This window comes from Lepidochelys kempii, chromosome 9 (genome assembly GCF_965140265.1).
Source record: "Lepidochelys kempii isolate rLepKem1 chromosome 9, rLepKem1.hap2, whole genome shotgun sequence".
NCBI classification, from domain to species: domain Eukaryota; kingdom Metazoa; phylum Chordata; order Testudines; family Cheloniidae; genus Lepidochelys; species Lepidochelys kempii.
This window is the reverse complement of record NC_133264.1, coordinates 64,238,910-64,264,384: the sequence shown is the minus strand read 5'-3', so window position 1 is coordinate 64,264,384 and position 25,475 is coordinate 64,238,910. Positions and strand designations below refer to the sequence as shown.

Here is a 25,475-nt window from a genome sequence, read left to right as displayed (position 1 = left end):
TCTCATAATATGGTGCAATCAGCCCTGCCTCTGTGGTGCCTAATTTGGACAGTGAGATGGCCCTAGGATTTTTGCTGCCTTTATGCAAATGGTAAAGTCCTCTCCATGCACAGCCCCCAGTCACTCATACACCAAATAACCACTAAACATTCTACTGCCCCTGGCTCAGGAGAGCACAGGGCCAGCCTTGCTGAGAAATGGATTTTCCACTTGCATACGGTAACATGAGTGTGACTGGAGAATGGCCAAGCTGAAAAGGGGACAAATCAGATTGTGTCTCTCTCATCTGCCATCTTCCCCAGCAAGAGCTGGCCCTGACACCATCAGCCCATAAGTTTCATACAATGATATGGCTTAATAGACTGAATATGGGCCTGAGAGCCAGGGATGCCGGAGTTCCAATCTGGCTACTTCTGCTGATTTGCTGTACAAACTTGGGTCACTCTCATTCAACCTCCCTGGGCCTCAGTTTCCCTACCTGTAAAATGGGGATAATGGTACCTCCCTCCACTTGCCCAGGGAGGGAGCTTTGTAAAGTTAATGAGTGGTGGCTGGGCAGTGACAGTACCTTAACGGGTGGTCTCCTGCATTTTAAGGCTGAAAGGAATGCCTTCTCCCTGAACGCCAGGCTGATAAAGACTGTGTCAGGGACTCTGCCAGGCTATTTAATCAGAATATACTTCTTCAGCGCACTTCACAGTGTGGCCTCCCCATCTCTATTTCCCCTTCATCCAGGCCTCTCCAAGAACTCCCTCAGTCTCCACTGACCTTCCCAGAACAATCCTTTAACCAGCCCTTCACGCCTTCTCCTCCGGCTGGCAACAGAGTTGATCAAAACACAGAACTCAACAGTCCCAAACCCACACAGAGTTTTTCAGCTCATTGCCCCTCCTCTAACTCTTGCTCGCAGCTTTTACCTTGCTAGGGCTTTGCAGGAGCCAAACTTGCTTCTTCCCCCAGTCACAGCTCCATACACTCTCCTCCTGCCTCTCACCCACCCCCTTCTCTGGAGCCTTTTCATACTGGAGTTACCAGATTCCCCCCAGGGTGGGGCTCATTGTGCAATCAGGGCTGGCTTAGGCCAAGTTCTCCAGGCCATGGGCAAGCCAGCCTGTTACACACAGGGACAGCTGTCAATGCTGATGTGCTATCCCCTACTGCAGAGGGCCCCATTGTCTCCCATTTGTCCCACTTCCCCACAGTCACACTTCCCCTACCGGCCCCTGCAGAGCTCCACTCCTCCATGTTGCCCGACAGAGTCAGCTGCAATTGTCTCGTGCTGCACCAGACAGCAGTGCCAGGAACTGAGGGTGCTGCTCTAAAGGGAGGCAGGACACTGAACGGGAGAAAAGAGGATGAGGGAGTCCATCTCCGAGCCCCCTTTCCCTTAATGCTCCTTGGTGCTTCCCTTAATGCTAATTCACCCTTCCGGGAATCCCAGTCTGATGGACCTGGAACCTCTCTACAAAGCACAGGGAATTGGCCAAAGGAAGAAGCTGGAGAGCAGGGTTCATAACTACAGTATTGCAGCACTTCAGCTGCAAGCCTAGTGCACTCCCATCACAACAAAGGGGGGTGGAGAGGAGGAGAGTTGAAACACAAGCTGTCAGACACACGAAACTTGCAGCTTTGCTACAGAGGCAGCTGCTTCCTGTGGAAGGATAGATCTTCCAGAAGAGCTGGGCATTTCCCTTCTCTGGCTCTGGCGATGATCAATTCAGTTATGGTGAAAAAGGGCAATCCCCAGGTTGGGATTTGAATGGACTATCGCAGGTGTCCCCCAACCTGATACCATGTGTGTGAAAAGTTGGTAGGTCGTGAAGACCTCAAGGGAGGCAAAAAACCATAAGACTGTAAAGGTCAAACTCAAGCACTCCTTCTGCAAACGTTAGTAAAGATATTCTGAAAAAACTTATGAAAAATTCAATCAGCCTCTGATGATTTATTGGGCCACATTTGGAGACTGAATTCAATCATTAAAATATAAGATTTTAGTTGTGCTTTACACACATTTCTCAATGCAGCCTTCACTGCGCAGTCGTTTACAGACACATCCATAATGCTTTATGAATAAAAAGGTATTTCTTCCAATTTATGGCTTACTGTAAAATGCTGCTGCAATTTGGGAGGCATGGATGACAAAAGCATGTCCTGTTGTAGGAACAGCTCTGTAAGTATATTTAGCCCTTTGCTGGGATTTCTCAGTACACTTTGTTATATATTGTGACAAAGTTCCTCCTCTGCCTTGGTGGGTCCTGTGCTTTTTGGCAGATTTGCTCACCTCAGAGGTTCACAGCAGCCCTCAGTTTGGCCGCTTCTGCTAGAGGCTCAAGCCCACCATTCACTCAGCTAACCTCATCGCTGGCCAGCATAGGGGAAATGGAGAACAATCTCTGCAGTCTCACCTAGTGGGTCGGGGACAGGCCAGATCCCTTTCCAAATTAGACCTTCCCTTCTGGTATTGCTCACAGACCAGGTCAACGCCTCCTATGTCCAATCAGGAATTGGGGGAATGGGGGGAACCCAGGCCCACCCTCTACACCGGGTTCCAGCCCAGGGCCCTGTGGATAGCAGCTGTCTAGACCTCCTGTATCAGCTGTGTGACAGCTACAACTCCCTGAGCTACCTCCCGATGGCCTCCCCCCAGCACCTTCTTTAGCCTCACCACAGGATCTTCCTCCTGAAGCCTGATCATGCTTGTACACCTCAGCCCTCCAGCAGTACACCTTCTCACTCCCTGCTCCTGGTGCACACACACCCCTAACTGATGGGAGGTCCTTTTTAAACCAGGTGTCCTGATTAGTCTGCCTGCCATAATTGATTCTGGTATGTTCTTAATTGGCTCCAAGTGTTTTAATTAGCTTGCCTGTCTTAATTGGTTCTAGCAGGTTCCCGATTGCTCTAGTGCAGCCCCTGCTCTGGTCAGTCAGGGAACAGAAACCTGTTCATCCAGTGGCCGATATATTTGCCTCTACCAGACTCCTGTACCCCACTGGTCTGGGTCTGTCACTATATATACATATGTATGTGTGGCTGGAGAGCACAAGTCACTCCACAGGTCAAAACACAAAGTTTGTAAAACCCAACAGCATTGTATATCTGTTTCCAGCCTAGCACTGCATGTGTCCCATTATCGGCTGGCTCATTCCCATTTCATCTACATGAGCCCACCCATCACAAGCACTTCTTTTGCGATGTTCCTGGATCCTGCAGTCATACTTGACTCCTATACAACATCCTTGGTGCTACAGAAGAGTGATTCTCAACCTTTCCAGACTACTGTACCCTTTCCAGGAGTCTGATTTGTCTTGCATGTCCTGGGATGTCAGGAGAAACATAACACGGTGCTCTGCCCCTGGAAGGGCCAGGGGGGCTGGAGCCAGCCAGCCCTGTATAATTATCAGACCCAACTGAGAAGGGGACAGGCGATCCCTATAAAGGACTGAGAGAGCTCGTTCCAAGTTTCATGTCACTTAAAAACTACTTGCTTACAAAATCACACACAAAAATACAAAAGTGTCACAGCACACTAGTACTGAAAAATTGCTCACTTTCTCATTTTTACCATAGAATTATACATCAGTTGGAAAATAAATACCGTACTTACATTTCAGTGTATAACGTATAGAATAGTACAAACATGTAATTGTCTGTATGAAATTTTAGTCTGTAATGACTTTGCTAGTGCTTTTCATGTAGCCGGTTGTAAATCTAGGCAAATATCTAGATGAGCTGATGTACCCCCGGAAGACCTCTGCATACCCCCAGGGGTACGCGTGCCCCTGGCTGAGAACCACTGCCATAAAATACACAAAATAAAGAAGGAAGGCGTCTGCCCCAAATCTCTTCTCTGTTTATCTATCCATCCATCATATTCCTAAGGCCCTGTGCAATGTCACTGCCCTGAGATGCAATGTCTCGACACAGTGTTGTTGAGACGGTATTCCTCCTGTTTGATCATATAGAATAGTGGCAAATGGCATAAATGCCAGCCAGGCTGGCTGGGTTGCGTATGTGACACAGTCCTCCCGAAGCTGTCCTTAGCAAAATGCTACAGTGCAGGAATCAAGCAGAGAAATAGACCCTGACCACACAGTCAATGTTAAACTTGCACAGCTCTCTGAGAGTCAGAGCTCCTAATACAGAGACTCTCGTGGACAGGGTAGAAGAGCAGCTGACACAGTCAGGAAGGGAACAGAAGAGTAGGACAAATTGGTTCCACACAGTTGTGATCAAGGTGAATAAAGGTAATAGCTCTCGGAGTGCATATGTTTGAACAGCAAGTTAACATGCAGAACCTGCCCTAAAACGGGAACAGCTTGGCTACTAGGAAACAGATACCCACACAGCTTGGCTTGGGTGGAACATGTATTCACAGAGGGCTACAATGGAATGCCACCATCATGGGGATGGGATGTCAGGAGAAAGATAACACGGTGCTCTGCCCCTGGAAGGGTCAGGGGGGCTGGAGCCAGCCGGCCCTTTACAATTATCAGACCCAACTGAGAAGGGGTCAGGCGATCCCTATAAAGGACTGAGAGAGCTCGTTCCAGCTGTGGGCACTGAAGCGAGGGACTATAGGGAAGGGTGCATCATCCTGGAGCTGGAAGGTGGGATTCCCAGCTTGAGGAGACAGACCCAAGCTAGTTCGGACTGAACTAGCGTGCTAAAAACAGAGTGTAACCGCCGTGGCACTGCTGGCGGGAGGGGCTCAGCCGCTCCAAGCACGACCCTGTCAGAGGTATGTACTTGGGCTGCTAGCGCCTCCGACCACTGTGCCCACACTGCTAATTCTAGCAATCAGAGCTAGCACAGGTGCGCCTCCTCCAGCTGGAAATCTCCAGCTCTAGTGTACCTGTACCTGGATGGGGACAGGAAGGAGCTTCTCTGAGCTCTGGGCAGTGGAACTGCTGGGCTCTGCCGCTTTGCCTATGTTTCATGTTTGAGCTATTAACTCGTGCCCTGATGGAAGGGCCTAAAAGAGTCTAAGCATGTGGCTACACTGAAGCTGGGACTCCCAGCTGGAGGGGAGATACACACGCTAGCTCTGATCCAGTTAGCAAGCTAAAAATAGAAGTGTAACCATGGCAGAAGGAGAGGTGGGAGAGGCTAGGCACCCCCAGTATGATCCCATCCAAGACCACAGGTGCATGCTCAGGGCTACTAGTCCCTCCCGCCCGAGGCACAGCCGTGGCCCCACTTGTTTTTAGTGTGCTTACTTCATCAGAGCAAGCGTGGATCTGTCTCCTCAAGCTGGAAATTAGACCTCCAGCTCTTATGTAGACAAACCCTAAGGTGTGATATTAGTCCTCTCTCCGTCCTGACGTACCCAGGGAATCACCAATGCCTATGGAGCCTGGTGGCCTCAGACAGTGCTAGGCAAGAATAACTCAGTGCAGATCAAAGTATCTAGCTCAAATCAAGTCAAGGAAACCTCCCCTGGGGAACTTACATTTGCCAGGTACCGAGCTAAGAGGATAACATTACTGCCAATCAACAGGGTCTGTTAGAATGGGAAATGATGGATCTTTGCTCTTCCCAGCAAACAAAGTTAAACAGTCAGACAAAAGTGCCCCTAGTGCTTGGATGCAAAGCCAGCAGACAATCGTCTAGAGAAAGATCGGAGAGGGCCAAATGGAATATTTAATTCAGGAATCCTGAAACAAAGGATTCTGAACAGAGCAGGATGTGCCAATGCTGGTAGAATGAAACTTACATTATCCTCCCTAATGTTTCTCTGCTACAGAATATTTTTTTCATGTAGTTGAATTAGAGATCTGACTGATATGAATATGTAACAACACTTGCTTTATTAATAGCATCTGCATTACCAGTTAGCTCCCTGCTATTGGCAGGGGATCTGGGACAACGTGTGGCTTGAACACTAGAGAGAAATGAATCCATAAAAGCAGTAGCAGTGGGTTCATCTAAATTTCTTTTCCTGGCGCCCTGGCCGGGATAACAGAAATACAGTGATCACTCATAGATTGCAACAGTGCTTTCTGTCTGCATCTGCAGCAGGCTTTAGAACTGCCTCAACATTTGAATAGTCCAAACATGCCACATAACCATCTGGAAACAGATTCACAGCAAGTCCCATAAAGGGAATGGGGGACAAGCCTCTCCTTGAGGAAGAGCTTTTTATACAGGTTTAACCTCCACAAATTGAAGCCCTGCGAGATTATAACATTAGGCACATCTTGGAGACATGGGATATAAACTCCCTTTTGTGTTTTGTTTTCTTCATTCCTCCTCCCTCCTGCCACCCTGGCCTTAAACGAAGATGAGATGACAAAGGAGATTGGACTGGACACGTTTCTTGTGTGCTATTTTAGCTAGCTTCATAAAAATACAACACTATTTTGTTAACATCAAGTGGGTAAGGGTGGACTGGACGATCACTACTTCTGGAAGTTACTGTCTGGAGTAACATCTAGAGACCCTGTCCAAGCCAGGCATAGAATCCAGGTCCCCTGAGACCCTGTCCAGTGTCCTATCCACGAGGCAACACTGCCTCACCAAAGCCTCTCTTCTGATTGTCTAGCTCCCCTAACTGGACAAAGGTCAGCCATCATGGCTGATTTCATTAGCTTTATCAGCAGCCTTGGGTACCACTGATAACACAGTGATGCTGATCCATTTGTGAGACCATGCAGGCAAGGGAGGAGGCTGTTCTTGGGAAGACTTTGGGGGGCGGGGGGCAGTGATTGTGGTTACCTGCTAAGCCATCCCAGGGGCCCACTCGTGCTGGTGTTGCAGGGCTCTCCATTCTGCCACCCTTCCTGTTCAACATGTAGGTGAAGCCCTGGATGAAACAGAGACCTTTGGGCTGCAACACATTCAGTATGTGGACACCACCTCCATGCTATGTCTCCTTTTCCAGGGGGTGCAGTCTCCTTGCTTTCCCAGCACCTGACCGGGCAGTTAGGTGGAGGACAGCAAGCTGCTCAAACTCAGCACGAAGAAGACAAGAGGGGATGTGAGTTGCAAAGGGAAAACCATTTGATGAACACAGAAAGATCCTGAGAACTCCAAGTATAGATGCAAGTTCCCCTTGCAAAGATGGACACAAAGGAAGGGCACATCGGAAGCCCTGCCCACTCTTGGATTCCCAGGTAGCAACAGTCGCTCAGGGCTTTTTAACCCATCTGTGGCTTGCTAAAAGGTTTCCTTGAGGATGCAGCCCTCACCACAATCAACTGCACTTTTGTCACTTCCAGGCTGGCCTGCTGCAGCGATGCCATTATGGGCTTGGTGAAACTTTGTTCTGGGTTGAGTTAAAATGTCACTGGAAGTGGGTGTGAATGCACCTCCCAATTAACATAACTGCCAGGATGAGCTAATGAGAAGTCCCCCTATTGAAGACAAGAAGGGGTTGTAAACCCACCCAGGAGTTTGGACAGATTGGGAGAGAGGCTTTGCTGAATAGTTAGAGAGAGAGAAGGAAGGTGTTGCACATTGAAACTGAGAACAGACAGAACAGAGAGACAGGCAGAAAGTCCAGCAGTAGCCTGTGATCAAAGTGCGAGCCTGGGATAAGCTAGAGAGAGAGCTTTAGGCTCTAGATGGCTAAAAAGGCTTAGGGCTGGAAACAAAGAAATTGCTCCTTTTGTTCTTGGCTCCTCCTGTGTTTGGAGAAGCAGGACTTGGTACATTCCTCTAAATAACCAAGATTGCATTTAAAAAATACCAGCCTATCAATTTCTACCTCCAACTGGAACATCCCCAGGGCTCCAAACTTTGACTAGCTTCTTAGGTAAAAAAAGGGGCAACAATATACCTGGGGCTACTTGTGAAGACCAACGTGTCCCACCGGCTTCAATCTGCTATAGCTACTGGATTGGTAGGAGAATGCTAAATTAACCAGCAAAATTCCAGGTGCTGATGCTCATTTATGAAGCCCGAGTTGGTTTGGGAGCTGGCTGCCTTCAGCACTGCCTCTCTCCCTGTGCATCATTACATTAGCCTCAAAGTGGCTAAAGCACTTTTGCTGACAATCCCTAGATGGGGGCTGGGGAGACAGTATTTTTAGTGGAGGGTCTCTAGCTCCAAAACCCAGGTTTATTGACTTTCTGAGTGCAAGAAACACCTCCTTCATCAGACACTGGCTTGTCTATAGACTGTCACAGGTGTACGTATGAGTGATTGAGCCAGAACTGTCAGACTATCCAGAGTAAGGGATTATCTCCATTTGATGTTCCATATAATCTGGGTAATATGCCAAGACGCTACTGAGATGGAAACATTACAAACACACTCAGACAAATCACACTGTTAGCTAAGAAGAGTAAACTGGTGCCTGAATTGCATGCATGACTCCACCTCTACTGTGAGGCAGCACTCGCTGGAGGTTGCTGCTGCAATTGTGGGCATTGCACTGCTCCTGGGGGTTGAAGAAAGTCACTGGAGCAGAACATGCCCTAAAGATTGGGGTCTTCCGTCTATGTTAACTGGCCTGTATCATGAAATCTCAAGGCACGACATGCAACTAACTCGCACTCCGGGACCTCTGTTATTCATGGAGAATTCATTATTCAAGGACAGACCTGCTGCACTAGCTACCAGATGTGCAATTTCAGGGAGCAGGGACTTGCAATTTCAGGCAAGTCATACTGCAGGAACTTAAAGGGACAACAGAGCAAAACTGAATTCAAGTAAAGCCCCCTACATTTCCCCACAAAACTGCCCAGGCCTCTGCACCGGACAGGATGCCACAGGTTCATCTCCCCCTACTTTTAACGTCTCATTCAGACCCCAGCCAACCCCTTTGTTTCCTATACCCAGCGGCAGGACATGTTGTGCGGCAGGATACAGTTCTGAAGCGCACACCACAGTAAAATGCAGTGCCTTTCAGTGCCATGCAGGGTGAGGGCAGTCCGGGGCCAGGCAGGGCAATGCAGTGTGATTACAGCATAATGAGGCGCAGTAGAGCACACACCAGCGTCGGAGACTGCAGCACAGCTCGGGAGAGAACAGTTCTAGTGTCAGACAGTGCAGTATACAATAAGGTGCAGTAGAGGATGCAGACCAGTACATTGCACAACCGTTGCTGTGCAGCAAGAGCGAATTAGAATGCAGGGCAGCGCGAGGCAAGTTGTGCTGCAGAGACAGGTATTACCATGCGCTGGGGATGGAACACAGTACAACACGGTGCAGTACACACGACACAGTCAGAGTGAAAAGTTTGGTAAAGCAGAACCTTGGCTTGGTTTTTAATCCTATCTTGAGCACCACCCTACTGTGACTGGGCTCCACTGACCCAGAGCCTTTCCCGATAAAGAGGTTTCAAGCTCAGCCCTGCTTCAGATCAGGCCTGGTGGCACTGCTTAAGGATATGGGGATAGCTCAGCCTCCAGTGCTATCCACGTTCTTGGCCTCTCTGCCAATACTGCACCAGCGTCATAATGGTTTGAGACGCAGACCCCATCCCATGGGAACTGGACTGAGGTCACCAAACTCCTTTCATGGAGGCCACTGAACTGCCTGTTATGAAATGTGAGCTCTCAGGTTGCAACCCCATAAAGATTTACATGGTGGTGACCTCAAAAACTCCGTTTACAGAGGAGCAGGAACTGAGATACCTGTTATCTGAGAAAACGCACCCAACTGAGAGCCCCTCACACCAATACCTCCACAACGCCTTCCCTCTCTGGGACCTCCCCTCAACTGGTATCACCCAAACAACTGCCCCACTGGAGCAGGTATCCCTAAAAATGTCCCGGAACCACTGCAGGCAATTGGCCTCTTCTGGTGGTGCAACAGACGGACTGGTAGCCCTACTTCCAAGAGAGGGTGGGGAAGGGCAGTGGGGAGCTGGATACTGCTGGAACAGTCTGCCAGTTCCCAGAGTTAGTGCAGTATTAGTATTTGTTACCAAAATACCCTGTGCACAGCCCCCCGAGCCTTTGAAAAACCATCCCATTCCTCTCTGGAGTAGTTTTAGTACCAAGAAACTGACCCTGAACGTATCAGTATCCTCGGCCAGCACAGACATGTGCAAGGCATATGTAGCTATGAAATGGAGGCCTTTCGTTTATATACATTCAATTATTTCAGTTTCTAAGCACTCCCCGTGTGCAAAGACAGTTGCCATTTTGTTCAGAGTTGGTGCACCTTCTTAGAACATACACACACACACACACACACAGCCGTCTCTCATGGGGACTTTAACTTGGTTCTTTCTTGATGTTTTCCTTAATCTACAAGAAGAGCCATTTCAGACCACAGCGACGCCATGCTCTTTTCATGGAGAAATACCACCATGAGCACCCTTCACAGTAATATCAGCTCAGTCTCCCTTGCTTACAGCCTGGCAAAGCCTCACATTTCTCCCTGCCTCTTTGGCTGATGGACATCATGGCCATCCCGTTGGAATATATGGACAGTGAGGAGGGCACCGCAGGGCTCCTTTGATGGGTCTACCACTAGCCTGCTCAGAAAAATCAAAGCAACGGCTAATAAAGGTTCCTTTGTCCCACTCGAGGTGCCCATCCCACATGTTAACATACTCCCAGCCTTGCTGTCAACTTTCCAGATGAAGGCTCCATGCCAGGCCAGCTGCTCCTCTAGGGGGCACTGACGGCAGCAGCAGGATTTGCGGTAGGACACCTACAATTCATTAACCAGCCCAGCCAGCACTGTGGACAAGCACTTCCATAGTGAGCTAAGGAAGTGCTCTGCCTATATCGCTGTCCCACTTCCTGCTAGCAGAGGTGAGCATGGGGGTACAAGAGAGGCTAACACAGCAGGCGGCTCCCGTATAAGCAGCAAATCTGAATGCTGACAGTCAGGCAGTAACCAGGCCCTGTTATGGTGTCACCCTGTAGAAAGCCCAGTGGACAAGGAAAGGCCAACTTTGGCCATGGTGCCACACAAAGAGACCACTGCTCTCACTCAAATAGGGAATGCTGGCTCTGCCAGGCTGATGCCCCCTGGGCACCAGATGTGGCTCCCCAGCTGCGGGGGGTAGGTCAGACACAACACGTTCTGTGCCTTTAATAGCACAGGGCTCATCAGCTTGTCTGCATGCGTACATATCTATCAATATGAAACCAGGCTTCCCATGCAATCAATAATGCTGTTTAAGTGATAAATCTCACTATCGACTGGCTGCGGAAGCCAGCTTTTGATTAATTTAAAAGAGCGAGCAAGAACACCAAAGAGCTCGGAGTGTTTTTAAAATCATTGGGCATTAATCCACCCTGCTCGAGACATGCTGTGAAGACCGGATGTGGACGGACAGGAGCTTCTGTTTCCAAAGCTGCTCAGAACAGCTGGTGGAGTTGGCTCCACGCAAAGCCTGCAAGACTCCAATGCCCAGAGCGTCCCATTCCCCAGCCTACCAAGGCACTCGAAGTCCTGCCCTGCCCTGCCCTGGTGCACACCCTGGGAACTCCTCCCATCAGGAGCCAGGATGAAGGACAAAGAGAGAGGAAGGAAACAGGGCAAGGACAGAGCAGATGGGGAAGTAGAAATGCAGCCATGCTGGTGTGTGCAACAGAGCCACCACTGATGTAAATAAGCCTTGACCCAGCAGAGCGACACCAATCTATGCCAATTGAGGATCTGGCCCTGTGTGTGTGTGAAATCCCTGAAGAAGTCTTATTTGCTTAGACTTGAACCTTCGCACTGCAGCTTGAATTGATGCTCAAGAGCATGCCAAGCACCCAAATCTTTTTGGTTTCCACTGTAACTTAGGGCTGGCGAAAGCAGCTGGCTAATTGACATGCTGTGGAGACTGAATTCCCCTGTCCTCAGAACAGCTTCCCCCACACTGCCCTATCACGTGCCGTGACCCTGGCCTAGAGGAGCCACCTCTGGGATGGGGGGAGGGGGGCAGCAGTCCCCGTTAGCTCTCACATGTTCTACTGAGGCTGCCAACGAGGGTGCTAATCGTGCTGTTTGGTCTTGTGATGGGGACACCCGTCTCCTAAGAACCTGACTAATGCCACCACCACTTTGCATGCACGTTGCCAACGAGCTGATGGTAACAGCTTTTCACCACTCCTGCACTGAACTGGATTTGAATGGGTGGCCTAGAGGTGTGAAGGACCATGGTAGGTTAGCTCCCCTTCTCTGCCTCCCACCTTCCAAACTCCCCAGCATTTGTTAAATGGAACTGGGGCAGGAGCAACTGGAACAGTTAGAGGACTGTCTCCCCTACAGGTGGTAAAGAGGGAGCAGGCGACTGTGTACAGTACAGCCAGACCATAGCTCCAATGAGTAACTGGACTACAAATGTGAAGAGCCTTCCCATAACTCCCAGACCTCTGGGGAGGCAACAGTACAATATCCAGTGATGAGGAGCTCCCAGACTTGAGTGCTAGTCTCAATTCTGTCATGACCAGCTGTGTCACCTTCTAGCTATAGGTTCTTTTCTGGCCCCCAGTGCTACAGTACCAAATACCGCACAATCTGTAGTGTACTGATCCTCATAGGAAGGCAGGGCAGTGTAACACCCCTATTTTACAGATGGGGAAACTGAGGCACAGGAAGATCTTGAGTCTTGTTCAGGGTCACACACAGCCCACGGCAGAACAGAGAATTGAATCCAGATCTCCCGAGTCCCAAGCAAGGGTTCTGACTACCCCATCATCCCTTTGAATCCCTCCTTAAGCCTCATCTCTTCAAGTGACCCCAACTCCCTTCTCTTCCTCAATAATCCGCACCCCAGCCTCACCAAGTCTGCTGCTCTGTGCCTTGTCTCATTCAGCCTGTCGGTTCCTCGGGGCAGGGAACAAGTCTCATGTATTTCTGGGAGAACCATGTATATTTATGGCATTGTATGAATGCTTTATAACAGCTGCGTAATCTTGCTGTGAGAAAGCTGGCTTTAACTACAGCTAACTCCCAGGGGGTGGTTGTGAGGCAAGATTAACTAATGCTTCCACTGAAAGCCAGGAGAGTTTGCCATTGATTTCAACAGAAGCAGCAGCAGGACTGGTGTTTGCAAAGCTCCATATAAGCAGTAGGAGATCTCTATTCCTCAACAGCCGAGGGTGAACAAAAAGCAAATGTGGAAAGCATTCCCTTGATCTTGATGCTCCTTTGATTTGCAACTGATTCTGGTGTCAATCTCTCAGGAATTTGGCAGCTAACCCTCTGAGCATGCTCCACGCACCTATCATACCCAGAAGGGCTCCTGAGATTGATCCAGGCGTGGCCTGCCATGGGTACCGGATAAGACAAGGCACCACTAATATCTGCCTTATCTTTAAATTCCATCCTGCTCTGAGATTTCTCACAGAAGTGGATTTGACCCTTTGCTTCTATGCATTATTCAAAAGGCCCGGCCTGGAACCAGCCCAGCTCACACATGAAGAAGTTTATCAGCGCCACAGATTTCTGAGTTTGTACAAAATGTTATCAACAGAGACAGAAAAGCCTCTTTCTCACTTGAGCCCAGCTCGGCCTCTTCCATTGCTAATTTAGAAGGTGGCACTTTTCTTCCCCAGCCATTTACCTCTGTCAAGAATCTGCCACCTGCTGGAGCCAGAGATAATCACTAAGCCCTGCACTTCTGCTCTGAAACGCAGCAGGTCGCAGCCTGGCTTAGGCCAGACACAGGCTCTAGGCCTTCATCACTTCCCTTCTCACTCTTCCTTTTCTCCTGTTCAGGACGCACAGGAAGTCGGGCTGAATCCAAGAGCTCCTTGCTGGAAACTGGAACTGATGGAGAAGAGGCCTAATTTTCTTATCAGCTGTGAAAGCCCGTTACTTTGCCCTCACCTTAGCATTGCCCATTCCTTCGTGAGTGGAAGTGCCCCCGGTGTTTGTGTTTGTGTCTGCTCTGCATGTCCACATTGCACAGCTCCCTTTCAATTCACCGTACTTTCTGAACACTTAAACAACGTTCACAGTTTGCTCTTGACGAAAAGGCTGAGTTGGTATCAGCTCCCTGACTAGGGGGCGCTGTTTGCCGGTTACTCAGGTTCCCAATCTTGGGGGCTCTGCTGGGTCGCCAACTGCACTGGTCACAGAGCACTATCATTCACACTCAACTGGGACATTTTCTTTTTGATGTGACATCCCAATGTCCCGTTGGATTATTCCCAAGAGCGCTACAGGGGGCTACACCCTGAGACCATGCCAAAGGCTCTGCCGGCTTAGAACACGGCAGCATCAGCACCTGATGTCCAAAAGCCCTGAGCATCCAATACTTCATATTCAGGTCAATAGGAGATGCTGAATGCTCAACACTTTTGCAAGATCAGGCCACTTATTTAGCTCCTTAACACTGGACTCAGAAGCACAACTTCAGACACCCAGTTTTGAATATTTTGGCTCTAATGTGGATAAGGCTTCAGTGAGCAGAACCCTCTTTTATCACCATGTCTCAGCATGTTTAGCTAGCCTGGTGGTGAAAACGGGTCAAAGTGATACAGCCTAATCGACATCAGGGGTCCCAACAGTAGCAACACAAAGATTGCATCAATGGGGGAACAGAGGTAACTCGCTGCCAAGATTATTAAAACCATAACTACAAAGGAGAAGTAATGCAGGGCCAGCCACTGATCTCCTAATTCCTGTGATTTACACAATCTTCGGTTTTATTCATTAGATCCATTGCCTTTTCAAAAAAGAATTATTCCTCTAACCCAAGCTTGGGAGACCAGTGAGGGAGCCCAGGGCTGAAGAAACAGAGAATGAATTTCCACTCACCCTGGAGAAGGGGACGTTGTCAAATGGGAAGTCTGCAGAAAGCAACAGGAAACCAACTCCTCTCCCAGCACTGGCGAATCAAACTCGAGACATGCAGCAATGACAGTGTGCAAAATCCCAAGTGATCCAAATGCAATGCAATAAGGATAGCGCTTATGCAAGGATCTTGCCTCCCAGAGAAACTAAGCTGCAGTCTCTGCAGTGCAATAAACAACTTCCCAATCAAAGATCCTACTCCCTGAGCATCAAACAGTCCTCTCTCATGCGCATCAATCCCCCTGAGAATCAAACATTGGTCTTTCCAGCGCTAAAGGAGCTGCCAAGGAGAGTTACAGTTCCCTGGGAATCTACACTCTGAAGAAGGCTTTAAACCATCCCCATAGAAACTGAGCTACCATGGTTGCAGTGCAGTAGGTTTCACAAGATGGTCCCTTGATTATAAATTGCTCACCCCCCAGTGCACAATGCTGGCACAGCAGAAGCCAAGGGCCACTGACCAAAGCATTAAATGCATCAGCACTTTACCTTTGCTGTATAGATGCTCCCAAACCCACACATTTCAATTCAAAAGTGGGGAACACTTGCAAAGACAAGCACTGGCCCCTAATGAGCAAGTCTGCAGAGCTCACCCTTGGGGCAGCAGAGGAGCAGCAGCTGCAGAAGTTAAAAGTGACACCTGTTTTCCTAGAGAGGGATGAAATTCGGAGACCATCTGTGTGCATGCACACGTGGGGTCTCGGCACGCAGGCACAGGAATACACACACATTTTTGAGGGGGTGTGTGCGCACGTCCCAGCATGAGATGCAATTCGGAGCTGTTGGCATGCATGCATAGGGATGTGCATACATTTATGGAGTGTGCATTTGATACATTTCCAAGTTGCTATGGTGGGGCCCTAGCCTATGTGCTTGCACACCCCACTAGGAACACACTTCAACTTCCAGGACAGTGGTTTTGGGGGAGTCATTGTGTGTACGAGTGCACAGCCACTTCAGGGTGTGGCTTTGGAACACATAGGACTCTTCATTGCACCCTCTCTGTTCCAGCCAAGGGGCTAATACGCAGTGCTCTCCAGGCACAAAGCGACACACACGGTGCCCCAGACAGGGCACGCAGACATGTGTGTGTATTCTGGGGCCAGGAGTGCATAGGACTGGGCTGGGCTTTGAGTGTGTGTACAGAGCTGTGTATGTGCACAGAGGACTTTGTGCACTTGTAGGGATGGGAGTGTGCAGGTTGGGACAGAGGGTGCTGTGGGGCGGGGGGGTTGTGGGGCGAGGGCTGTGTGTGGATACAGAGGGGTGCGTGTGTGTACGTGGATTGAGGGTATAGGGATATACTATTTCTGTGTGTGCTTGGGTGTGTTCCTGGAAGGGAGTTGTGTAGTCTACCCCCCCCCCCACCCATGGCTGTTTGATCATCACAAACCAGGCAAGTCTGCACACCATGGCCATTACTCCTCACAGGTCTCCAAGCAAACCCCTCTCCCGCTGCGCGCCCACCCGACAGCCCTGTCATGAAAGCCGGGCAAACGCGCCGAGGGAAGCGCTTTGAACACAGCCGGCAAAGCCAGCAGCCCTGGGGCTGGGTGCAGCTGCAGAACTAGCCTCGGACTCCAAGCGAGGGGCTGGGGTGAGCCGGGCACGGCTGCTGGTCGCCCCCAATTCCTCCCCGCCCTCGGCCCTCCCCAGACCCGCCGCAGAGCTGCCCCCGGGAGCCGCGCGCCTTACCTTGGCTGGCGGCTGCCCCTCCCGTCCTTCCGCTCGGTGTCTTCTACTCCTCCCGCCTTCCCCGCCAGCAGCGCGGCCGGCCAGGGCTCAGCGCCGGGCAGCAGCAGGGCTGGGGAGGGAGCGGGCTGCCCCGGGAAGTTTCTGCCGGAGGTGCAGGCGGCTGGGAGCGACGCACGCAGGCTCCTGCCGTCTCCATCTCCGCGCTCCGCTCAGCCCCCCGGCTGCGGCGTGTCCATGCTGCGGCGCAGGGCCAGGCGGCCGGGCAGCGCGGAGGGAGGGGCGCGGGGCGCCGCTCTCGGGGCAGAGACAAAGCGGGGAAAGCCACCGGGCCCCGCCGCCCGCGAGGGGGTTAGACACGCACCGCGGCGGCGGCCCCCTCAGCCCCGAGCCACAGCGGCTCCCCAGCGAGCACCCCGCCGGCCCCCGACTCGCGCCCCGTGGCGGGAGCCCGGCACATAGCGCCTGGCCGGGACACCCGGCGGGCCCCCGACGGGAATGACAGCGGCAGCAGCGTGAGCGGGGGCGGGGCTGCGCCTCTCCTGAGACCCGCGGCTCGGCGCCGTGACCTTGGCTGGAGGCGCTGCGCCTGGGGAGCCCTCCTGCGCCGTGCGCCCTCCCCCGAGCGCCGCGGAGCCGGCCCCAGGGGGGCAGCCGGGTGGGAGAGGGGAAGGGGGCCGCACAGCCAGCGGTGCCCGGGGGTCGACGCAGATGGGGGGCGCAGAGCGGGTACTAAAGAGCTGCAGGGCCAAGCAACGCTCCAGCCTCCAGCAGCAGCCAGCCAGCCAGCTGCGCAGCCCAAATCGGGGGCCACCCTTTGCCCCACCACACCTCCGCCCTGCGGAGAAAGAGAGGGTGGGAGCTCTCCCAACCGCATGGGGCTCAGCCCAGGAGCTGCTGGACAGAAGGCAGGTGACCCTCCGGAGAGGACCCACCTGATGGGGGACTGCATAGTTGAGGTTGGTGCTGCTTGGAGCAGGGGGTTGGACTAGATGACCTCCTGAAGTCTCTTCCAATCCTAATCTTCTATGGTTCTGTGCACACCCAACAGCACCACATGTGTCCAACAGGCCTTCTCTGATTGCTGGGGTGTCCTGCCCCAGGGGCCACTCACAGCTCCGGGTTTCCTGCACTCCAGGGCTTGGGTCTTTGCGGCCCCCACCGTGGGGCTTTGCATTAGGACATTTCACCACCTGTCATGCTCACTCTGGTCCTGGTTCCAAGACTCAGGAGCAGGGTGCTCACTGAAGGATGGCAGGTGCTCTTTGAAGGCCATGGCAGGAAAACCCTGTCAGTGCAGCTCCACTCCACACCGAAGGAGCGAATTCTTATTCTGTTCATCACAAGTAATCCCCATGGATGAACTAATGCAAGTCCCTTTCAGCCAGATCCCAAGACCAGGGCCGTCCCTAGCCATTTTGGTGCCCTACGTAGCCCCCCTGCGGGGGGGAGGGGTGGCCCCAGGCCTCCACTTGTGGGGGAGAGGAGCAGGCTTGGGGCCGGGGGGAAACCGCCCTGCAGGGAGAGTGATAAGACAGTTAATTAATGAGAGAACCTAATGCAACCCTGAGCAGAAAAAAGGGAAAACGGAGACCAGAGATGTCCACCTAGCAATCTGCCTCTCATATCCCCCAACACTGGGGCCGAGAAAGGCAACGTCAGCACAGTGCTCCAGGCCACCTCCCCTGGCAATGTGGCCATGAAATACATGGAGAGGGGAGTTAAGAACCATGATGCTAACCAGGTGGTTGCTGTATGAAATACAGAGAACTGCAATGCCAGGATAGGAATCGCTGTGTGATGGGCCCTGGAAATGATGTCATGAAACACATGGGCACGGGGAAGCCACTCTGACGTGGCAGTCTCTGTACAACACCTGACGCACACTCACAAGATGTGCTATGCCAACATGACATGCAGTGTTCCCTGGCTATGCTGCCATGGAGCAAGCATGTGTGTGTGCAGAGGGGCACAGTGCACTGACTAACCCTTTCTGTTCTCCCGAGGTGAGAAAAGAAATGTTGACCATTTGCCCATCTGCCTAACTGCAAGCAGTAAAATGGTCACCCTGCAGGCTTCTTGGGAAGCTGGCACCGAAAAAGGCAAACAAGCCAAACCTGCAGGGTGAGAGGAGCAGAGGGGGTTACCTGGAAGCAGTCCCCTTGCACAGAGCACCCTCAGGGAGCCGAGGGAGCGAGAGACCGTGTGGAGAATGTGAGGTAACGTGCTCTGCTAATGTTATTTTATGTGTGCAGCTGTGGGACGAGAAGCCCGTGCTGGACATGAGATGTGGTGTCACATCTGAGGACTCCGCAAAGGCCCTTTCAGTTACCGGGAGGCACTGTGGGGTGTTCGTTCAGTCAGGTGAGGATGGCTGGAAGAGGAAGTCTTGGGGCTGGCGGGAAGGAGTTAGAAGGTCTCAGGCAGGGCCATCCTTACCCATACGCAAAGTACACAGCTGCGTAGGGCACCAGGAAATTTGGGGCACCTGCTCCACCCCTCTTCCCCATAGCCATGCCCCTGCTCCGCCCCACCTCTTCCCACCCCTGCTGTGCCCCAGCCCCACTCCACCCCCCTTCCCTTGAGGATGGCAGCAGGGGTCGGGTCTGCCCTGCACGCACTGGGCGGCGATAAGTGGAGGAACCTGGCCCCAGCCCACTCTGCTCCTCCGGCTCCCAGCCGCACCGCTGGTGAGTGCTGGGGGCCGGTTCCCCCCGTGTCCCCAAGCCTCAAGGCTGGGAGCCAGGGAAGCAGAACAGAGTGGGCTGGGGCCGGGGCCAGGGCACTCCACTTCCCGCCGCCCTCCACTTATCGCCCCCCAGTGAGTGCAGATGCAGCAGCCAGAGCACTTGTCTGAAAGACAGGATTGGGACTGGCAGAAGAACAGGCTCTCTGAGATCACCCATCAGGTCAGAAACACCACGTGACATTGTGAGTCCTACAGGTGCTGGGCATGCCAGCCCCTGACAATCCAATCCTTCCTTCAGCTTGCTTCCCAGTTACCCACATGCCCAAGGAGTCCAGATAATTGGGATCCTACCAGCTCATGATGCTGGTCCCATCTCCTACAGCCCTTCCCCTCATCGTCCCCTGTTGCATGGCCTGTCCTAGCTTCCATTCCCAGCAGGAGCCAAGAAGTGAAGAGATGCACGGACTTTTTTTTTAAGTTAACCAAATTCTTTCAGCCTTTTGGGAGGATTCAGCCTGAGCCAGCTCTTTAATTTTAGCCAGTCAGATAGCCCCCCACACCTCCACCCCCAGACACACCCAAACTGAAGAGTGTTTGCTAACAAAATCCACACCGGCCCTTGGTTTGTTGGTGAGCAGTGTCACCAGATATCATTGGGAGGCCTCTGCCAGCCCTGCTGGTGCACCTCTGTCCTACCTGCCTTAGCACCCCTCATTGGGCTATCAGTGTACAAAATTAAAGTCCACAAAGCCCAGAAGAAAACGGTGGGTTTAGTATTCCTTATTTCTATTCCAGCAGTACCTGCAACAGGATCCCACTATCCAAACCTTCCTGCCCCAGGTTGCGCACCCTTTAGAATGCAGACAGGACATAATCGGGGACAACAGAGGGAAAGGACAGGGAGAGTGGGGAAACAATGAGTTTTGTTACTCTTATTTTGCCCAGGAAGAAGACTGCAACTGGGGGTGTGTCTGTGTAGGATTGTTTTCTCTTTTAAAAGAGCATAGTCAATTCTGATTCGCATCATCCTCCTGCTACTCCATTCCTGCCCCCTGCTGAGACTTCATGATCTCAACTTGCAGATCCTCTAGTATTCCAGTCCTACCCTCCACTCCCCTCTCTCCTGACCCACAGCTGTTCCTATCTTGGGCCCGCATAGCCCTGCTACTGCATCACAGTCCTGGCCCTGCAGCCAGGGTCCAGTCATGTATCTTTCCCAAGCAGGCAGAAAACAAGGCAGCATTCTGTAGTGATTCTGCACAGAAACAAACGTTCAGGACTAAGATGGAGGACGAGCAAAGTCCTTCACTGCTGCCACAGGCAGGCTGTCGCTCCCGAGGTGACAGGCTTATGCAGTAGCCCCCAGCTTGCACTTTTTGTAAGTTTTGCTACAGGAATGTCCTGGACAGGCATGACTAAGCCCCTTTGAATTTGATTGTCTGCAGACACCGCAGATAGATTCGCCATTCAGAAAAAGAGAGATCCAGAGAGGCCTTGGAGGGACTGGTGTAAAACACTCTGAAAAAGGAGAAAGAGGAAGACAAATGGCTGGGGACCGGTAATGGGCCAAGCAGGGGGTTGGGCTTTGCCAGGCTAAACCCCAAATGTCAGGAACGGGCAGGTTCTGTATTCTGGGCAGTATTCTGTGTTCTCATAGCTTATCTGTGATTTCCCCCTCAAAATGTAACATGCCAAAGCCACTACCTGTGCACTTTCCCACCTACATCACCGGCTGGAATGGTGCCCAAGACAGAAGTGGGCAGAAGCCCTTACTAGTTGATGTGTAATGAGCGTGGTGGTTCTCAGGCCAGGTCCTCTTGGTCTGGGAATCAGAGAACTGGCTCTAATTGCAATCCCAGCAGAGGGGCCAAAGGGGGTGTGGACCTGATCACCCTTAGAAGCGGTCCCTAAAGCACCGCTCCACAAAGCAGCGTGGCGGGAGCATGCTCTGTGGCCCACGCTGTGTCTGCTCTGTGGAGAGGGAGGACTTTGGATCACCTTTCGCATGCACTAAACTCACTGAATAGAGAGAGATTTCCGTTAAAAAGCAGCTCAGTAGGTCACTGGACTTCGCTCAGCTGACAGCGGCGAGTGGGATCTAAGCCGGCACGTGGAGGAGCCTCACCTTTGCCATGCTGGCTTGGCAGGGGAGCCGAACTCCATTCTGCAGGGCCGCATGGGCTCCAGCCCCCTTGCAGCGGCATGCGGGGCAAGGCTATAATAATCATTCCATTAAGCAAAGAAAAATACAATCAGCCCACGCTACCCAGTGGGATGGGAGAACTAAACAGCTCTGTCAAGGACTGGGAAAGCAGCTGATGTAACTGCTGGCCTGGCTGGCTGAGAAAGGAGAAAGCAAGCACAAAAGGCAGAATGGAAATGGAAGGGGGACAGTGTCATCTTCCAAAGGATCTGTCCTCTCCTCCGCAGTTATGCTAAGAGGGCATTTTGAGATGCCCTGTTGCATGGGCTCTTAGAAGGGAGCAGGCAGCACATCAGGTATTTGTAGTCACCGAACTGCCTGGCTCGTGAGTCCTGGGAGTTTCCAAGCCTGCCTTCACATCGGCTCCTTGCACTCCCCCAGGGATCACAGGCAGGAGCCAAGGGCAGAAGCAGGACAAGCTCCGTGCAATGTTTTCGATCCACAAAACAAGCAATAACTGAAGGGGTTTCGAGCACATGCTGGTTGGCGTGTCAGCAGGGGAAGTGGGTGAAAATTTTCAGCTGAAACTTTTTTCAGTGAAAAATGCAGGTTTGACAAACTAGAAAAATGTACCAAATTCATGTCAGTTTCACGGAATTGTGTTTGTTGAAAATCAGTCCCCTCCCCCCCAAATAAATCTGAAAAAAATCTAAATGTTTCAAATCAACATTTTGAAATGTCCTTTAATTTTCTTAAAACAAAATCAAAAACGTTTACAAACGGTCCGAAATTACAAAACACTTTGATTCTCTTGAACCAGAACTTTTCCACTGACCCAAAATTAATCTTTACTTTTTGATTCTCTAAAAATTACCAAAAAAACCTGTCTTCTGGTCAACCTAAAACAATTTTTTTTCAATGTTTCAGACTTCCAGCGTACAGAAAAACCTAGATCTATATGCCCAGCTTTAGTCCGTGTCCTTTCCATGACTTCCAAATCTGGCCCAGGACTTAGGGCACTGTTTCCCAAATTGCGGGAAGGGTGTAGTTGTGGGAAAGATGTAGGCCCAGAGGCATTTCCCCCTGCACCCACCATGGTGCTGCTTCCCCTGGGCAGCAGGCAGTGGTGTGGGGTGGAGGATCTTGGCGGCAGCAGTGCAGGGGAAGCAGCTGAAGTCAGCGAGCACACAGTCAGCAGCCTGGTAGTGACCCCGGCAGCAGAGAGGGGTCTGCTGACCCTGCAGGAGGTGGCCAGGCTGGGAGAGCCAAGCATGGAGCTTGGGCTGAGAAGAGGAAGGGAAAGGAGGTGTAGGGGTTGGAGGGCTGGGAAGGGGAGGGGAGAGTAGGAGGTTGGAGGGTTGGAAGGGGAGGGGATGGGGCAGGGGTGGTCTGCCTTAGTAAAAAGTTTGGGTACCACTGCCTTACGGAGCCTTGGCATGGGTATAGATCCATTGACTGGTGATACTGGGCAGCACAGGTAAGTTGTGCCTAATCAGTGTGGGAGCTAATGGAGCCAGGGAAAAAACAGGGTCGGACTGTGTTCAGCAGATAAAGTGTCAGATAAAGAATCTCTTTCCCATTCATTATAACAGCATTCTCCTCGCCACCCCTGGGGCACATCAGGGAGCAGTACTGCAATATTCAAAGGCACATTCCCGCTTCCTTTCTCCCCCCCCCCGCCACCCCCCAAAAAATGAGGCATTGTAATGGCTGATATTCTCATTGAGACTTTCATCCCAAAGGGCTCTGCAGCACCTCACAAATCACACAGATACAAATCACTCCACACATCACTGCAATGTCCACTACTCCTGGATTGGAAACCAGCCACTGTTGAACAGCATATGGCAACGCTACACCCTAGACCAGTGGTTCTCAAAGCCAGTCCACCGCTTGTTCAGGGAAAGCACCTGGTGGGCCGGACCGGTTTGTTTACCTGCCGTGTCCGCAGGTTCGGCCAATCGTGGCTCCCACTGGCCACGGTTCGCCGCTCCAGGCCAATGGGGGCTGCAGGAAGTGGCATGGGCCAAGGGACGTGCTGGCTGCCCTTCTCGCAGTCCCCATTGGCCTGGAGTGGCGAACCACGGCCAGTGGGAGCCGTGATTGGCCGAACCTGCGGACGCGGCAGGTAAACAAACTGGTCCGGCCCACCAGGGGCTTTCCCTGAACAAGCGGCAGACCAGCTTTGAGAACCACTGCCCTAGACAACAACAAAGGCCAGGAATAAAGAGGAATACTGTACCCCTGACTGACAAGGGCTTCCTGCACTTAGCATCTATTTATGCAGGCCTTTTTCAGAGGGGGTGCGTGAAGACATGAGTGTGACACTGATACCAGCTCTTGCCAAGGCTTTAGGCCTCAGCTGAACACTGACAAATTCATTGCTGGAAGCCAGTCCAGCTGACCTGTGTGTTAGTATGGTAAGATGGGTATTGGATTTATAACAATGTGTGTAAGCTTTATGAAATGCTTGTTAGTCGTTACATGCATTAATCTCAGTTATAATATCTTTATCACATACTATAAGGTAATATTTAAGTTTTTGATTTATGACTGTAAAAAATGTTTGCTCTGAACCTGTGAATTCAGTCAGGAGGGAAGTCTCCTATCCATCAAGAAGGCTAAATGGGCCATTGTGGGACATCACAGTACAAAGACTTTGCTAATTGCCCCAGACACCTATGAAGAGGCTACATGCAAAAGGGCTCATCTTATCAGCTTGCATTCTGGAAGAAGGAAATAAAGATAGGGGACGTACTTAGATCTACTTACCGGGGTGTCTTCACTGTGGTAAGTCGACTGCTGACGCTCCCCCGTCAACTCCGCCTGCGCCTCTTGCTCTGGTGAAGTACCGGAGTCAACAGGAGAATGCTCAGTAGTCAATTTATTGCGTCTTCACTAGATGCGATAAATCGACACCTGGTGGGTTGATTGCTCCAGAGGTAAGTGTAGACATGCCCTCTCTGGACTCTCACAGGGCCAGAGCTATGAAACAAAAGCAGTGATCCACAGAGTCAAATTTGGGCTTGCCCTAAAAGACATTCAGAGCTGACAGATTGCTACAACTCTGTCACCTTTTGGAATCATAGACTGACTCATTTGTGTATATATGTTGCCTGCTTTAACCTTTAAATTTCTCTCACTTCTTTTCCCCAGTTAATAAATCCTTAGTTAGTTTACTATAGGATTGGCTACAAGTGTTGTCTTTGGTGTGAGATCTGAGGTACAAATTGACCTGGGGTGAGTGACTGGTCTCTTGGGACCGGAAGCAACTGACATCTTGTGTGATCTTTGGAGTATTTCAGGCATGTCTACACTGGCAGAGATACAGCGCCGCTCAGAGAGCGCTGAAGGGAAACCACTGCTGTGTGTTCACACTGTCAGCTGCCTGCGCAATAGCATGTTCACACTTGTATTCAGAGCGGTGCACTCTGGGGAGCTATCCCACAGAGCATCTCTTCCTCTTCTGCCGCTAAGTGTTGTGGGAAGATGGAGGTGTTGTGGGGCATCCTGGGTCCTGTGCCAATGCCCCATGATGCATTGCTTTGCATCCCAGCAATCCCTGTGCTTCCGTCCGCATTTGGCGCCGTCTTTCAACAGTTTGTGTCCTGCGCGCTCTGCCCTGCCTCTTCAGTCTGCAGGAATGGATCTCGAGCTGTTGACCAGTGTGCTGCTCTCTCTGACCGACGTGTCACGAGTGGCAGTGGAGTTATTTCTTAAACTACAAAGACCAGAGGAGTGCGACATTGATCTCGCCACACGTACTAGCTTGTGGCATTCATGCAGGTGCTGACCACAGTGGAACACCGCTTTTGGGCTCGGGAAACAAGCTCTGAGTGGTGGGATCACATTATCATGAACATCTGGGATGATGAGCAGTGGCTGCAGAACTTCGGATGAGGAAAGCCACATTCATGTAACTGTGTGATGAGCTCGCCCCAGCTCTGCGGCGCAAGGACACAAGAATGAGAGCTGCCCTGTCATCGGGGAAGTGTGTGGCAATTGCACTGTGGAAGCTGGCTTCTCCAGACTGATACCAATCGGTCGCTAACCAGTTCGGAGTGGGAAAGTTGACCATTGGACTCGTGTTGACGGAAGTGTGCAGGGCCATTAATCGCATCCTGCTCTGAAAGACCATGACTCTGGGCAACGTGTGTGACATTGTGGATGGCTTTGCACAATTGGGCTTCCCTAACTGCAGAGGGGCAATCGATGTCACGTATATTCCAATTCTGGCACCAGACCACCTAGCCA

At 51.5% G+C, this 25,475-nt stretch overlaps 1 protein-coding gene across 1 annotated transcript in view; it reads right to left on the bottom strand.

Moving 5' to 3' along the window:
• Positions 1-16,586, bottom strand: part of FRMPD3 (FERM and PDZ domain containing 3) — a 142,648-nt gene extending 126,062 nt beyond the window's left edge. Inside the window, exon 1 of the mRNA XM_073360770.1 lies at positions 16,393-16,586. The gene's annotated coding sequence lies outside the window, so the exon portion shown is untranslated. The remainder of the gene's footprint in view (positions 1-16,392) is intronic.
• Positions 16,587-25,475: the final 8,889 nt, after the last annotated feature.